The following is a 17,681-nucleotide window of genomic DNA, read 5'->3' on the forward strand; positions in this document are numbered from 1 at the left end:
GTGTGGTCAACATGGGAGATGAAGGTGGTGGGGGAGAGGAGCTGTGGGGCAGACACAGATAGTGACACAAAAAATGGCTCTGAGCACTATGGGACTTAACTTCTGAGGTCATCAGTCCCCTAGTACTTAGAACTGCTTAAACGTAACTAACCTGAGGACATCACACACATCCATGCCCGAGGCACGATTCTAACCTGCGACTGCAGCGGTCGCGCGGTTCCAGACTGTAGCGCCTAGATCCGCTCGGTCATTCCGGCCGGCGATAGTGACACAGTGAAGGATGGAAAAAAGGCACTGAGGGTAAGGGTTCGATCAGCTCATTGAGCAGGGGTTGAAATTGGACAGGGATATGCTTGAGGTAGCCAACTGAAACCACACCACACCTCACGGAAGGGCAAGGGGATTGCCAATGCCGTGAAGAAGGTAGGGAGAGGTGTGGACAAAATGGTGAATTTGCAGGTAGGTTTCATTAAGGATGAAGGAGTCGACCAAGGATGCTGGGGCAGAGAGTGCATGAAGAGGTATTTGTTGACAGGGAGAGAGCAAGTGTTTATATTATTGTTGGTGCACCAATTTGTTTCATACTGAGCATAGTCTTTATTAACTACATTCATCAGAGAGTATATGTACTGACATGTTGTGGTCAGAATACCTAACTGTGTAAAAAGTTTTCTACATGAGGTTCGTGGAGGAACCCCACACATGATTCTGACTCTCTCTTCTGAGCAGATAAGATTTTTTTTGAGGCTGGTGAATTATCCCAGAATATTATTCCGTAACTCATTAATGAGTGAAAGTACCAAGAGTAAGCTGATTTTAAAATGTTGGGGTCCCCAAAATGAATAATAATTCTAAGAGCAAAAGTTGCTGATGAAAGCCTTTTTAGAGTAATGGGGCACATGATGTTCACAGTTGAGCCTACTGTTAATGTGAACCACCAGGAATTTAGTGGAGTGCACCTGTTGTAGTTCCTGGTTGTCATGAGCAATTACTATATTTTCTAGAGTTTTATTTTTTGTGTGGAAATGTATAAAATTAGTTCTTTTAATATAAACTGAAAGAGAATTAATTGAAAACCAAGCTGTAACTTCTCTGAGTATATCATTAACATCAGTCTCCGGATCAGCAGTAGACTTATACCATCTACTACAATGCTTGTATCATCAGCAAACATTGTGAATTCACAATTTTTACTAATGGACAGGGGTAAATCATTAACGTATATTAAAAAATGCAAAATGGGTAAGCAGCCATGGCTAGAGGACAAATGTAAGGATGTAGAGGCTTATCTCACTAGGGGTAAAGTAGATACTGCTTACAGGAAAATTAAAGAGACCTTTGGAGAAAAGAGAGCCACTTGTATGAATATCAAGAGCACAGATGGAAAGCCAGTTCTAAGCAAAGAAGGGAAAGCAGAAAGGTGGAAGGAGTATGTGGAGGGTCTATACAAGGGTGATGTACTTGAGGACAATATTATGGAAATGGAAGAGGATGTGGATGAAGATGGAATGGACGATACGATAGTGCGTGAGGAGTTTGACAGAACACTGAAAGACCTAAGGCGAAACAAGGCCCCGGGAGTACACAACATTCCATTAGAACTACTGACACCCTTGGGAGAGCCAGTCCTGACAAAACTCTACCATCTGATGAGCAAGATGTATGAGACAGGCGAAATGCCCTCAGACTTCAAAAACAATATAATAATTCCAATCCCAAAGAAAGCAGGTGTTGACAGATGCGAAAAATACCGAACTATCAGTTTAATAAGTCACAGCTGCAAAATACTAACGCGAATTCTTTACAGACGAATGAAAAACTGGTAGAAGCTGTCCTCGGGGAAGATCAGTTTGGATTCCGTAGAAATGCTGGAACAGGTGAGGCAATACTGACCTTACGACTTATCTTAGAAGAAAGATTAAGGAAAGGCAATCCCACGTTTCTAACATTTGTAGACTTAGAGAAAGCTTTTGACAATGTTGACTGGAATACTCTCTTTCAAAGTCTAAAGGTGGCAGGGGTAAAATACAGGGAGCGAAATGCTATTTACAATTTGTACAGAAACCAGATGGCAGTTATAACAGTCAAGGGGCATGAAAGGGAAGCAGTGGTTGGGAAGGGTTGTAGCCTATCCCCGATGTTATTCAATCTGTATATTGAGCAAGCAGTGAAGGAAACAAAAGAAAAATTCGGAGTAGGTTTTAAAATCCATAGAGAAGAAATAAAAACTTTGAGGTTCGCTGATGACATTGTAATTCTATCCGAGACAGCAAAGGACTTGGAAGAGTAGTTGAACGGAATGGACCGTGTCTTGAAAGGAGGGTATAAGATGAACATGAACAGAAGCAAAACGAGGATAATGGAATGTAGTCGAATTAAGTCTGATGACGCTGAGGGAATTAGATTAGGAAATGAGCCACTTAAAGTAGTAAAGGAGTTTTGCTATTTGGGGAGCAAAATAACTGATGATGGTCGAAGTAGAGAGGATGTAAAATGTAGACTGGCAATGGCAAGGAAAGCGTTTCTGAAGAAGAGAAATTTGTTAACATCGAGTATAGATTTAAGTGTCAGGAAGTCATTTCTGAAAGTATTTGTATGGAGCGTTGCCATGTATGGAAGTGAAACATGGACGATAAATAGTTTGGACAAGAAGAGAATAGAAGCTTTCGAAATGTGGTGCTACAGAAGAATGCTGAAGATTAGATGGGTAGATCACATAACTAATGAGGAGGTATTGAATAGAATTGGGGAGAAGAGGAGTTTGTGGCACAACTTGACAAGAAGAAGGGACTAGTTGGTAGGACATGTTCTGAGGCATCAAGGGATCACAAATTTAGTACTGGAGGGCAGCGCGGAGGGTAAAAATCGTAGAGGGAGACCAAGAGATGAATACACTAAGCAGATTCAGAAGGATGTAGGCTGCAGTAGGAACTGAGAGATGAATAATCTTGCACAGGATAGAGTAGCATGGAGAGCTGCATCAAACCAGTCTCAGGACTGAAGACCACAACAACAGCAGCTCACATGAACGTATGAGCTGTGACATTTCTTTCCGATCGCGTTTGAAACTTCAGCGAGCGCCTTTTCCTTTTCTGAGGCATCAACTTGTTGTTTCCTTCAGACACTTGTGTTTTTACAATGTCGAAAGATGGATGAAATTTTGAGTGTGAGATCGAATGACGAAGGAATTCGTGGCGCATCGCAAGTGCGACCCTCAACTCCTCCTCAGATGAGAAAGCAAAGTATCCACAGTGAGCATTACCCTTTCCACTGCGGCTCTTGCTTGATTTTTAAATCAACCAAGTTAAAATGTGTGTACTGCAATTACTGTTCGTAAATAATTTGATTGCTGGAATTCTTAATTCTGAACTGGCAGAAATTGGAAGACTTCAGGCTTTTAATGCTTTGTGTCTGACCTTGGGCACTAATAGTAATTATAACAACAAATAAGGGCTACTATAGTGCTGTACATATAATAATTATTATTATTATTATATGTACAGCACTATAGTAGCCCTTATGTAGTTCCTCCTGTGTCGTGCTCTCAGTTAATTCATTGTTCTGTTTCGAAGCGAGTAATGAAGCAATTGCCGGCCGCTGTGGCCGAGCAGTTCTAGGCTCTTTAGAGCGGAAGCTCGCGGCTGCTACGGTCGCAGGTTCGCATCCTGCCTCGGGCATGGATGTGTGTGATGTCCTTAGGTTAGTTAGGTTTGAGTAGTTCTAAGTTCTTGGGGACTGATGACCTCAGATGTTAAGTCCCATAGTGCTCAGAGCCATTTGAACCATTTTGAATGAAGCAATTTTTGATCTACTGTCAGGTAGTATGTACAACTTGCCAACAAGACGATTAATTGAGATATTTAGCATTTGTTACACATCTGTCTCACTTTCATCAGCAGCGATGTACGAGACAAAGGACAACGTATGTGTAAAGTGGGTGGAGTATGTAAGGAACCAGTAACCGCCACCGCATTAATCTACTAATTGAGAAAAAAGTAGTTATTGATAACTTATGTTACCGTTATTAGAGTCTTACAAAATTGTGATCATAGTAATGGTCTTTCGAAAATAATTTCGTTTAGTGACTGAAATAGACCAGTGTCGTTTAGTTCTTACCCCTCAGAAAATTTCATTTTACCCCTCAGGCAGTAATTACGCCCAGGTTAGGAATAACAGACCTAAATGAAATTACATACGACGTAGTTGCCGTGTAATGAAACTGAAAGATATTTTAATTTTCAGTCATACGACAGAAAAGAGGTACGCCCTATCTACAGTCAGCAAGGTCAAAGACAGATTTAAACTACCTATACATTCATAGTTTTAATATGTCTTTGGCCTGTCTATACATCCATAGTCTCCCCCTCCCCCATGAAACACAGACCTTGCCCTGCCTCAGCCATACACATAGCCGTACAGTAGGTGCAACCACAACGGAGGGGTATCTGTTGAGAGGCCAGACAAACGTGTGGTTCCTGAAGAGGGGCAGCAGCCTTTTCAGTAGTTGTAGGGTCAACAGTCTTGATTTAGAGATGGGTGTGCTTTGGGAGAGGAATAAGGTCACCATTGAGGATGGCGAGGAACTGATGACACTTTTGAAGAGTGGCAGGGTCATGGCTGTGGAGAAGGTGTGGTCAACATGGGAGATGAAGGTGGTGGGGGAGAGGAGCTGCGGGGCAGACACAGATAGTGACACAAAAAATGGCTCTGAGCACTATGGGATTTAACTTCTGAGGTCATCAGTCCCCTAGTACTTAGAACTGCTTAAACGTAACTAACCTGAGGACATCACACACATCCATGCCCGAGGCACGATTCTAACCTGCGACTGCAGCGGTCGCGCGGTTCCAGACTGTAGCGCCTAGAACCGCTCGGTCATTCCGGCCGGCGATAGTGACACAGTGAAGGATGGAAAAAAGACACTGAGGGTAAGGGTTTGATCAGGTCATTGAGCAGGGGTTGAAATTGGACAGGGATATGCTTGAGGTAGCCAACTGAAACCACACCTCACGGAAGGGCAAGGGGATTGCCAGTACCGTGAAGAAGGTAGGGAGAGGTGTGGACAAAATGGTGAATTTGCAGGTAGGTTTCATTAAGGATGAAGGAGTCGACCAAGGATGCTGGGGCAGAGTATGCATGAAGAGGTATTTGTTGACAGGGAGAGAGCAAGTGTTTATATTATTGTTGGTGCACCAATTTGTTTCATACTGAGCATAGTCTTTATTAACTACATTCATCAGAGAGTATATGTACTGACATGTTGTGGTCAGAATACCTAACTGTGTAAAAAGTTTTCTACATGAGGTTCGTGGAGGAACCCCACACATGATTCTGACTGCTCTCTTCTGAGCAGATAAGATTTTTTTTGAGGCTGGTGAATTATCCCAGAATATTATTCCGTAACTCATTAATGAGTGAAAGTACCAAGAGTAAGCTGATTTTAAAATGTTGGGGTCCCCAAAATGAATAATAATTCTAAGAGCAAAAGTTGCTGATGAAAGCCTTTTTAGAGTAATGGGGCACATGATGTTCACAGTTGAGCCTACTGTCAATGTGAACCACCAGGAATTTAGTGGAGTGCACCTGTTGTAGTTCCTGGTTGTCATGAGCAATTACTATATTTTCTAGAGTTTTATTTTTTGTGTGGAACTGTATAAAATTAGTTCTTTTAATATTAACTGAAAGAGAATTAATTGAAAACCAAGCTGTAACTTCTCTGAGTATATCATTAACATCAGTCTCCGGATCAGCAGTAGACTTATACCACCTACTACAATGCTTGTATCATCAGCAAACATTGTGAATTCACAATTTTTACTAATGGACAGGGGTAAATCATTAACATATATTAAAAAATCCAAAATGGGTAAGCAGCCATGGCTAAAGGACAAATGTAAGGATGTAGAGGCTTATCTCACTAGGGGTAAAGTAGATACTGCTTACAGGAAAATTAAAGAGCCCTTTGGAGAAAAGAGAGCCACTTGTATGAATATCAAGAGCACAGATGGAAAGCCAGTTCTAAGCAAAGAAGGGAAAGCAGAAAGGTGGAAGGAGTATATGGAGGGTCTATACAAGGGCGATGTACTTGAGGACAATATTATGGAAATGGAAGAGGATGTAGACAGATTAAAACTATGAATGTATAGGTAGTTTAAATCTGTCTTTGACCTTGCTGACTGTAGATAGGGCGTACCTCTTTTCGGTCGTATGACTGAAAATTAAAATATCTTTCAGTAGTCTTGATTATTGGCCGATCTGACATTGTAACATCAACCAAAAAAGGCCTTGCTGTTCTGGTACTGCGGGTGGCTGAATGCAAGGGCAAACTACAGCCATAGTTCTTCCCGAGGGCATGCAGCTCTACTGCATGGTTAAATGATGATGGCGTCCCCTTGGGTAAAATATTCCGGAGGTAAAATAGTCCTCCATTCGGATCTCTGGGCGGGGACTACTCAAGAGGACGTCGTTATCAGGAGAAAGAAAACTGGCGTTCTACGGATCGGTGCGTGGAATGTCAGATCCCTTAATCGGGCGGGTAGGATAGAAAATTTAAAATGGGTTATGGATAGGTTAAAGTTAGATATAGTGGTAATTAGTGAAGTTCGGTGGCAGGAGGATCAAGACTTCTGGTCCGGTGAATACAGGGCTATAACTAAAAAATCAAATAGAAGTAATGCAGGAGTAGGCTTAATAATGAATAAAAAAATCGGAACGCGGACAAGCTACTATGAAGAGCATAGTGAACGCATTATTGTAACCAAGATACACACGAAGCCCACACCTACCACAATAGTACAAGTTTACATGTCAACTAGTTTTGCATATCAGGAGAAGGTAGAGGAAATGTACGATGAGATAAAAGAAATTGTTCAAATTATTCACGTAGTTAAGGAAGATGAAAATTTAGTAGTCACGGGGGACGGGAATTCGATAGTAGGAAAAGGAAGACAGGAAAAAGTAGGAGATTATGGACTGGGAGAAAGGAATGAAAGAGAAACCCGCCTGGTAGAATTTCACACAGAACGTAATTTAATCATAATTGTATACGTAGAAGAGACTTTGAGACACCGGAAAGTTTCAGATTGATTACATTATGGCAAGACAGAGATTTCAGAACAAGGTTTTAGATTGTAGGACATTTTCAGAGGCATATGTGGACTCTGACCACAATTTACTGGTTATGAACTGCAGATTAAAACTGAAGAAAGTGCAAAAAGGTAGGAATTTAAGGAGATGGGACATGTATAAACTGAAAGAACCAGAGGTTCTAGAGAGTTAGGAGCATTAAGGAACGACTTAAAAAACAGGGGAAAGGACCACAGCAGAAGAAGAATCTATAGCTTTGAGAGATGAAATAGTGGAGGCAGAAGAGGGTCAAGTACGTAAAAAGACGAGGACTAGTAGAAATCCTTGGGTAACCAAAGAGATATTGAATTTAATCCATGAAAAGAGAAATCATAAAAATGAAGCAGATGAAGGGGAATAAAAACGTCTAAAAAATGAGATCGACAGAAAGTGAAAAATGCCTAAGCAGGAATGGTTAGATGATAAACGAACGGATGTAGAAGCGTACATCAGTAGAGGTAATATAGATACTGCCTACAGGAGAATTACAGAGACCTTTGGAGAAAAGGGAACCACCTATATGAAACCAAGAGCTTAGATGGAAAACTAGCCCTCAGCATAGAAGGGAAAGCAGAAAGGTGGAAGGGGTGTATAGTCTATATATGGGCGATATACTTGAGAGCAACATTATGGAAATGGAAGACGACGAGATGGGAGATATAATACTGCAAGATGTATGAAACAGTTGAAATACCCCCAGACTTCAAGAAGAAAATATTAATTCTAATTACAAAGAAAGCAGGTGCTGACAGCTATTAAAATTGTCCAACTATCAGTTTAGTAAGTCACAGGTGCAAAATACTAACACGAATCCATTACAGCAGAATGGAAAAACTGGTTGAAGTCGATCTCGGGGAAGATCAGTCTGAATTCCGGAGAAATATAGGAGCACGTGTGGTAATACTGACGAATTCTCATAGAAGATAGGTTAAGGAAAGGGAAACCTACGTTTATAGCATTTGCAGACCTAGAGTAAGCTTTTGACAATGTTCTCTGGAATACGCTCTAAAAGTGGCAGGGCATCGAAAGGCTATTTACAATTTGTACTGACACCAGTTATAATAGTCGAGGACACAAAAGGGAATCAGTGGTTAAGAAGGAAATGAGACAGGGCGGTAGCCTGTCTCCGATGTTATTCAATCTGTATCTTGAGAAAGCAGTAAAGAGAAAAATAGAAAAATTTTGAGTAGGTATTAAGGTCCAGGGAGAAGAAATAACAACTATCAGGTTTGCGGATGACATTGTAATTGTCAGAGACAGGATAGGACTTAGAAAAACAGCTTAACGAAATGGACAGTGTCTTGAAAGGAGGATATAAGATGAACATCAACAAAAGCGAAACAAGGATAATGGACTGTAGTCTAATTAAACCAGATGATGCGGAGGGAATCAGATCAGGAAATGAGACACTTAAAGTAGTAGATGAGGTTTGTTATTTGGGAAGCAAAATAACTGATGATGGTCGAAGTAAGGAGGATATAGAATGCAGACTAGCAATGACAAGAAAAGCGTTTCTGTAGAAGAGAAATTTGTTAAATCGAATACATATTTGTGTCAGTGAATCCTTTCCGAAAGTATTTGTAGCTATGTTTGGAAGTGAAACGTGGACGATAAACGGTACAGGAAAAAAATGAAGCATTTTAAATTTGGTGCTACAGAGGAATGCTGAAGATTAGGTGGGTAGATCACGTAACTAATAAGGAGGTACTTAATAGAATTGGGGAGAAGAGAAATTTGTGGCACAACCTGACTAGAAGAAGGGATAGGTTGGTAGGACACATTCTGAGGCATCAAAGAATAAGCAGTTTAGTACTGGTGGGAAATGTGGAGTATAAAAATCATAGAGGGAGACCAAGAGATGAATACAGCAATCAGATGCAGAAGGGTGTAGGTTGGAGCAGTTTCTTGGAGAGGAAGGGGCTTGCACGAGATGGAGTAGCATGCAGAGCTGCATCAAACCAGTTTTTGGACTGAAGATCACCCCACCCCCAACACCACCACCACCACAACAACATCCATAGTACTATCGTCTATCGCCCATCCCTATTTTAGCCAAAACCAATTACTGGCCTTGCTTAAGCTCAGTTGTATTATTAATCAGTTCAGTTGTTACTTGCGGTTGAATTTATTACAAGTGCTACTGTTTATTGTTTATTGTTTATGTGCCGAGTGTTGTTGTGTTATTTTCTAACCGTGGATAAGGAAAACCGATTTTGATTCATCCGCTAGCGTTATTGTAAGTTAAAAATATGTTCAAAAAATGGTCAAATGGCTCTGAGCCCTATGTGACTTAACATCTGAGGTCATCAGTCCCCTAGAATGTAGAACTACGTAAACGTAAGGACATCACAAACATCCATGCCCTAGGCAGGATTCGAACCTGCGACCGTAGCGGTCGCGCGATTCCAGACTGAAGCGCCTAGAACCGCTGGTCACTCCGGCCGGCTAAAAATATGTACGTGGAGTATAATATCCTAATTAGCTATCTATAGCAGTTTATGTTAGCACTCGATTCGTTGCTTGAAGGCTGCTAGAACTTCGTGGCTGCAGTGTTTTCCAGTATTTCATGAGGCAGCAGAGCGATAAATATCATTACACATAACCTTAAATTAAAATCAGTGCATAGAAATACACTTAGATTTGCGCTGATCAATAAAAATATCGGACAAGTGGCGATGGTTGCATGTGTTTAAAATATTTTCTCAATATTCCATCATTGCTATCCAAAGTGGTAAAATATTACCCAATCTGGTCATCCGGAAGGTACTCAGTTACGAAAACCAGTTCCAGTACGGAACGATGGGGAGGGGTTTGTGGAAACCGGAAGGGGTGTATGATGGCAGCACATTTCATTTCTGAAACATTTTGTTCTGCGGGCTGCTTGAATTCGTCCGAGACGACTGCACCCTGCATCCCTCCGTCCCTCCCCCATTCATACTCGTATATTTACTCTCTTGTAATACTGTAATAACTGAAACCAGCAAGTCCATGCATAACTTGAAATACGCATGCATTCATGCACTATCGTATGAGTAAACATGCACAGTTAAAGGAGGATCCTGTAATGTCAGAATTCAATCGTTTCTTGTCATACATTTTACTTTATCTTAAAACAATGTACAACAACTAGTTTTTCTAAATTCTCCATCAGCACTGCATGTAAGCCGCTGAGCTAGCAATCTGCATTCAGGAGGCGAGTTGGTTTGAATCAATCTGTCCGAAACCTTCGAAATGGTTTCCCATTTTCAGTATAGGCAGATGCCAGGGGTTGATTCCTTACTAGGCCACAGCCAATTTCTTCGGAGTACCTTTCTTTCATGACAGGTTGCAGTTCCCTTAAAGATACAGCCCTTCTTCTTAAATGAAAAGAGCTGCAACGAGACGAGTCCTGGCACTGAAAAAATTCTCCTCCTTTGGGTTCATGCATTTGTCTGCCGAGACATTCTTTAACGCAGAAAACGATCTTTCTTGCACTGCAAGAAATGGCAGATGCATACTTAAGAGAGGAAATTTGGGAAAGTGTAAGGTTGAATAATTCCATAGACTTTGCGTTACTGCCACAAAAAATTATTCTAGCTTTTCTGTGAAAAGAGATCTCTCTATTCGAAAAGCCCTGCCGCGTGGCGAGAAATCCGAGATCATTGTCGAAAACTAGTGTTCATCGTTCTTTATCGAATAAATAAAAAAGCGTGTGGTTTTTGAAGGACCTCTTTAACAAATCGGACACCTCCCCTTTTACAAAATCATAGTACGTCCTTGATTGGCCACGCAACATCTCGCACCTCGAAACAAAAGGAGTTCTTTTGCCATGGAACATGTCACACTTGCAAATGAACTGAGTTTTCTTTAACGTCTTAACAATTTTACCTGTCTTGAAAATAGAAATTTGTTTCTGCTTCCTGGAGCTCCAGTTTAAAAATGTATTCAACTTGCTGCAGGTCTTTTTTTAATGCTTCTGTTTAATTTGATTTGATTTATAATTATTTATACGCTACTGGCCATTAAAATTGCTACACCAAGAAGAAATGCAGATGACAAACGGGTATTCATTGGACAAATATATTATACTAGAACATACATGTGATTACATTTTCACGCAATTTGGGTGCATAGATCCTGAGAAATCAGTACCCATAATAACCACCTCTGGCCGTAACAACGGCCTTGATACGCCTGCACATTGAGTCAAACAGAGCTTGGATGGTGTGTACAGGTACAGCTGCCCATGCAGCTTCAACACGATACCACGGTACATCAAAAGTAGTGACTGGCGTATTGTGACGAGCCAGTTGCTCGGCCACCTTTGACCAGACGTTTTCAATTGGTGAGAGATCTGGAGAATGTGCTGGTCAGGGTAGTAGTCGAACATTTTCTGTATCCAGGCCCGTACAGGACCTGCAACATGTGTTCGTGCATTATCCTGCTTAAATGTAGGGTTTCGCAGGAATCGAATGAAGGGTAGAGCCATGGGTCGTAACACATCTGAAATGTAACGTCCACTGTTCAAAGTACCGTCAGTGCGAACAAGAGGTGACCGAGACGTGTAACCAATGGCACCCCATACCATCACGCCGGGTGATACGCCAGTATGGCGATGACGAATACACGCTTCCAATGTGCGTTCACAGCGGTGTCACCAAACACTGATGCGACCATCATGATGCTGTAAACAGAACCTGGATTCATCCGAAAAAATGACGTTTTGCCATTCATGCACCCAGATTCGTCGTTGAGCACACGATCGCAGGAGCTCCTGTCTGTGATGCAGCGTCAAGGGTAACCGCAGCCATGGTCTCCGAGCTGATAGTCCATGCTGCTGCAAACGTCGTCGAACTTTTCGTGCAGATGGTTGTTGTCTTGCAAACGTCCCCATCTGTTGACTCAGGGATCGAGACGTGGCTGCACGATCCGTTACAGCCATGCGGATAAGATGCCTGTCATCTCGACTGCTAGTGATACGAGGCCGTTGGGATCCAGCACGGCGTTCCGTATTACCCTCCTTAACCCGCTGATTCCACATTCTGCTAACAGTCATCGGATCTCGACCAACGCGAGCAGCAATGTCGCGATATGATGAAGCGCAATCGCGTTAGGCTACAATCCGACCTTTATCAAAGTCGGTAACGTGATGGTACGCAATTCTCCTCCTTACACGAGGCATCACAACAACGTTTCACCAGGCAACGCCAGTCAACTGCTGTTTGTGTATGAGAAATCGGTTGGAAACTTTCCTCATGTCAGTACGTTGTAGGTGTCGCCACCGGCGCCAACCTTGTGTGAATGCTCTGAAAAGCTAATCATTTGCATATCACAGCAACTTCTTCCTGTCGGTTATATTTCGTGTCTGTAGCACGTCATCTTCGTGGTGTAGCAATTTTAATGGCCAGTAGTGTATGTACTAGGGGGTACCAAAGAAAATTGTAACAACACAGTTGTGGCAAGCGCTTGTGTAGTACGCATTTCTGCCTGTGGCGTGTTCAGCGCAACTTATTGCATTTCGGTGCCACCTGTGTTGCCGTCCTGGCTTGTCCTGTTTAAGCCGACCGGAGTGGCCGTGCGGTTCTAGGCGCTACAGTCTGAAACTGAGCGACCGCTACGGTCGCAGGTTCGAATCCCGCCTCGGGCATGGATGTGTGTGATGTCCTTAGGTTAGTTAGGTTTAAGTAGTTTTTATTCTACGGGACTGCTGACCTCAGATGTTAAGTCCCATAGTGCTCAGAGCACTTTTTTGCAGCTGTGAAATTATGTTTTTTCTGCTCGGCAAAAGTGCTGCTGGTTTATCTGCTTCACAAATCGTCGAAAATATTGAAAAAATTCGAGAGCTTGTCCTCACAGATCGTCAGCAGACAACTGATCAACTACATTTAAATTAAATGGGAATCACTGCTATCAGCTACAACGGGACGTTACACAGAATCAGCTGTGACGAGTGAAAATGTGTACCGGACCAGGATTCGAACCCGAGGTCTCCTGCTTACTACGCAGGTGCGTTAACCATTGTGTCGTTATCGTAACTGCTCGGACTACCTCTGCACGCCTCACGACCGGTCCACACCCCCACCGAGCGCCACCTACCTGCAACTGATCAACTGTCAGAGATCAGTGGCTTATCTTGCAGCTCAGTTCAGTGAATTTTAACACAAGTTTTGCGGCATACGGCAGTCTGGTTCTTCCACCACGACAGCGTGCCGGCACACACAGTCATCTCTGTTAGACAGTTTTTGGCTGAAAAGGCGTCTTTCCGCTGCCCCACGAACCCTACTCGACTAGCCTACCTACGTGCGTGCTATGTCTGCGTAAGCAGAAGAAATTAATGATCAAAGTCCGAAAACAATTTATTGGCCTGTTCAATTAACCGAAACAAATTCTCCAAGTATAATACCAACGCAAAATAGAGATCCGTCTTCGAATCTGACCTACATATAAGAATAGTATACAGGGTGAAAAATAAACCGACAATCTCTGGGAGGTTGTAGGGGGACATCAAAACAAATATTTTTTTCTAATGTTATTTTTCCCTATGAGGAGTATTTAATCAGGTAGAGGAAGATTTCTTTGGCTACAAATTAACTAAACCAACAAACAATTTTCTATTTTTTTATGACCAAGAGACAACACATTAACACAACCCAATTTCAGTGACAGCAGATTTTCAAAAATGCCTCCATTTACACGTAAACAAAGGTTACACCGTCGGATCATGTTCTGTCCGACACGGGCAAAAACATCAAGAGTGTCCTGTATTGTTCCCCCACACAAAAAAATGGGGATCGAGCTGGCCATGGTACAGGACCACCTCTGCCAATCCACGTGTCTGGGAACCGTCGGTCAGAACCGACGCACACGACGACTGAAATATACCGGCGCCCCGTCGTGTTGGAACCACATGCGTTGTCTTGTAGAGAGCGGGAAGTCTTCCAGCAATTCTGGCAATGCTCTGGCGAGAAAATTGTAATAGTGCCTGCCATTTAATGGCCTAGGTAGCAGATACGGCCCAATTAAACAGTCCCCAACAACACCGACCCACACTTAACGAAGAACCGCACTTGATGAGCGCTAGTAACTGTGGTATGTGGGTTATCCTCACTCCAAACATGCGAATTGTGCATGTTGAAGACTCCATCACGCCCGAACGTTGCTTCACCGGTAAACAACACAGAGGATGGCAATGTACAATGCATTTCACCCTGTTCCAGGTACCACTGCGAAAACTGTGCTCTGGGTGGATAATCAACTGGTTCCTGGTTGTGGACACGCTGTATGTGAAATGGACGTAACAATTGCTCTCGAAAGACTGTTCTTACATTCGTCTGATTCGTCTGCATGTTACGTGCAATTGCACGAGTGCTGATTGAAGGATCCCGCTCCACATGCTGCAAGACAGCTTCCTCAAATTGCAGCGTTCTTACCGTGCGACGGCGTCCGTGTCCAGGTAATCCGCTAAATGACCCGATCTCACGCAGACGTTGCTACACAGCAGCAAAGGTCGTATGATGCGGGATACGGCGATTAGGATACTGTTGTTGATAAACCCGCTAAGTAGCTCGTCCGTTGTGGTGCGCTACGTAGTACGCACAAACCCTATCAGTATACTCACTCCAGGCGTATCGCTCCATTAGTAAACAGAGATAATGCACTGCTACACTGGTGGACAGCAGTTGCCTACAACTGCAAATCGTAATACGGCCTCTACCGGTTTAAATAATCCTCATAGAAAAAAATGACATTAGGGATAAATATTTGTTTTGATGTCCCATACAACCTCCCAGAGTGTCAGTTTAAATACTTTTCACCCTGTAGGAAACAACAGAAATAATTTCCTATTAGTCTCCGCCAGAGACTTCTCCGATATACCAAGCCTAATCGAAAGATCAGCGAGTAGATCCAAGCCGTGCTGCCGCGGCGGCAGCTATCTACGTCTGCTGGCGGTCGATCAACTGCCGATGTTCGGCCGAACGCCGGCCTTTATAGCGCTTCGGCGGAAGAGTACCTCGGAACTATTTTCCATCACGTGGTTAGACGTGTGAAAATAGTTCCGGGACCAGCAGCGATCTCTTCCTTAACTTTTATGTGGGCCGGTAGTGGCCCCTGGTGGCCGCTAGTGCCTTTGCAGTGTTGTTGTTGTTGTTGTTGTTGTGGCCATTCATCAATATTGCCTGTCGGTTGTGTAGTGCTTCGGTGTGCCTGCGAGGCGGGCAACCCGCGGCTGCAGGCTGTCAGTTTGGTTGCTGATACTCTAGGCGCCGTGATGTCTGGTGAAGAAGGCCACAGCAGTGCGACTTTTTCTTATTTTCAGTAATGAAAAGAGGCACGGAAGGACACCAGTCTGACAACAATGAAGAAGTAAAGGGGGAAAAAAACGAGGGAGGAGCTGTTAGCCTTTACTGAAGATCACTACAAAAAAATTTCAACAATGGAAGCACAAGTGGGACAAATGTTTTACTTGTAATAGAGTATTTTGAAGGGGATAATGCTGTTTTGTAAACAATTTGAATATATATAGCTTTTAAAAAATAATTCCTGTTTTCTTTGGGTACCTGTTGTAGTTAATAATGCAAGAGATAGACTATTAAATACAGTATTGATGAAATTTTCTCTATTATGGATCTTTTAAATTGCAGCCGAATATTTGTCCCGAGCAAGTGACCACGATGTGCCTCGGGAAATTTTTTTTTTTCTCTTTCGGGAAAACGTTAATTTCCCGGACCAATTTTTGTAGTTTCAGACAAAAAAACTACAGCACTTAGAAAGTGAGTGCCATCATTTAAAAATGGAATAAGAAATTGATCTATTGCACTGCTGTTTCCTTTATTATTTAGATCTGAAGGTGGGCGAATGCCATCAAGAGATTAGATGTACTGTAACGAAAGTGTAACAGAAAAAAATAAACAGATGTACAAAAAAGTTTTTAAATATCGGCAGTGTTGCTGATTTCTTTCTCGACGTACACTACGTGATCAAAAGTATCTGGACACTGGCCAGAAATGACTTTCAAGTCCGTGTTGCCCTCCATCGGTAATGTTGGAATTCAGTAAGGTGTCGGCCCACCCTTAGCTTTGATGACAGCTTCCACTCTCACAAGCACACGTTCAGTCAGGTGATGGAAGGTTTCTTGGGGATGACAGCCCGTTTTTCACGGAGTGCTGCACTGAGGAGAGGTATCGATGTCAGTCAGTGAGGCCTGGCAAGAAGTCGGCGTTCCAAAACATCCCAAAGGCGTTCTATAGGATTCAGGTCAGGACTCTGTTCTGGCCAGTCCATTGCATGGATGTTATTGTCGTGTAACCACTCCGGCACATACCGTGCATTATGAACAGGTGCTCGATCGTGTTGATAGATGCAATCGCCATCTCAGAATGGCTCTTCAACAGTGCGAAGCAAGAATGTGCTTCAAACACCAGTGTAGGCGTGTGTTATCATAGTGACACGCAAAACAAGGGGTATAAGCACCCTCCATGAAAAACACGACCACACCATAACACCCCCGCCTCTGAATTTTACTGTTGTCACTACACGCGCTGGCAGATAAGGTTCACCTGACATTCGCCATATCCATACCCTTCCATCGGATAGCCACATTGTGTACCGTGATTCGTCATTCCACACAACGTTTTTCCACTGTTCGTCCAATGTTTACCCTCCTCACACTAAGCGTGGTGTCGTTTGGCATTTACCGGCGTGATGTGTGGTTTATGAGCAGCCGTTCGGCCATGAAATCAAAATTTTCTCACCTTCCGCCTAACTGTCATAGTACTTGCAGTGAAACCTGATGCAGTTTGGAATTCGTGTGTGATGATCTGGATAGATGTCTGCCTTTCATACTTTACGAACTTCTTCAACTGTCGGCGGTCTCTGTCAGTGAACAGACGAGGTCGGCCTGTGCGCTTTTGTGCTGTACGTATCTCTTCTCGTTTCCACTTCACTATCACGTCGGAAACAGTGGACTTAGGTATGTTTAGGAGTGTACAGACGTAAGACAAAAGTGACACCCAATCACCTGACCACGTTCGAAGTCCGTGAGTTCCGCGGAGCGCCCCATTCTTCTCTCTCACGATGTCTAATGACTCCTGAGGTCGCTGATATGGAGTACCTGGCAGCGGGTGGCAGCACAAGCACGTAATATGAAAAACGTATTTTTTTGTGGTGTCCGGTTACTTTTGATCACATAGTGTATATGTCGGCCATAGTGATCTTAATAATGACAAAATGTTCTATAGTTAACAGCGCTCGGAAATTTACTAACGTTTATAGGCGAATTTCTCGGGTGTTTTGGAGACATGCACTGTGCTTCTTTAACAAAGTAACATCCTGTCGCTAAGCTTCATATCCTATAGGTACAAAGGAATCCAGTAAAGGTCAGGCCATATGGTGCCCCCGTCAGATGTGTTAAAAGACTGAAGAAAGTACTGTAAGGAAAACGAAATGAGTGCAGTTAATTTTAAATAACATCTTTATTCATCTCAGTTTTCTGGTATTCACAAGAACACAACATAGCGAAAATAACATGAGACATCGGAGATCCTCTTCATGAAATTAGCGGGCAGGATTAACTTCTG

This window comes from Schistocerca cancellata, chromosome 10 (genome assembly GCF_023864275.1).
Source record: "Schistocerca cancellata isolate TAMUIC-IGC-003103 chromosome 10, iqSchCanc2.1, whole genome shotgun sequence".
Classification (NCBI taxonomy): Eukaryota; Metazoa; Arthropoda; class Insecta; order Orthoptera; family Acrididae; genus Schistocerca; species Schistocerca cancellata.